Raw genomic sequence first — 697 nt, forward strand, 5'->3', positions numbered from 1 at the left:
GTATTCCATTTGTGGTAAAATTGAACATGAAGCACAATGTCATTCATTAATTTACATTTTACACACACTTATTCAGGCAAAACACCCTTTCTCCCCAACGGATGGCGGGGCACTACACACAGCGCGTGATCTGAGGGATAGTAGCCGGGTCAAAAATCTATCATCCACAAACCACATCGAGTCATACTTTAAATTAAAGAGCTTGGAGCTCGTCTTTGTATGTCTGCCATCACATGGTCGATATGCCCTACCTGGCACCACAATAGCCAAAAAACCTGTTCAATTCCCCCTTCAAACACCAATTATCCTTGCCAAAACACAAGCACTGAAGAACACACTTGAGTGACGTTAACTAACACACAAGCTAAATGTGCTGGTTGAAGATTAAGTAGAACTACAAGTGTTTTTTTTATTTTGGTTGTAAAAAAGTGATGACCTCTCTGCAGGGGGGATCCGTGTTAACGTCAGATTATCTGTTGCTTGTATCCTCAAGCACTATTCCCAAATCTGATGCTCTTTCACCACTTTATCTGCAACCCCCAGGGGACGGTATTTATGAGCTGACCTGGCACTCGGACTTCTGAAGAGGTCAAACGCGTCTGTCGGTCTGTCTTCTTCTGTGAGTGTTTAGTGCAACAATCGGGTTGCCAAACATGACCTTTGACTCTTTTTATGTCCGCTTTTGTGTCCTCTGATG

The sequence above is a fragment of the Nerophis lumbriciformis genome, linkage group LG06 (genome assembly GCF_033978685.3).
Source record: "Nerophis lumbriciformis linkage group LG06, RoL_Nlum_v2.1, whole genome shotgun sequence".
In the NCBI taxonomy this organism is placed as follows: Eukaryota; Metazoa; Chordata; class Actinopteri; order Syngnathiformes; family Syngnathidae; genus Nerophis; species Nerophis lumbriciformis.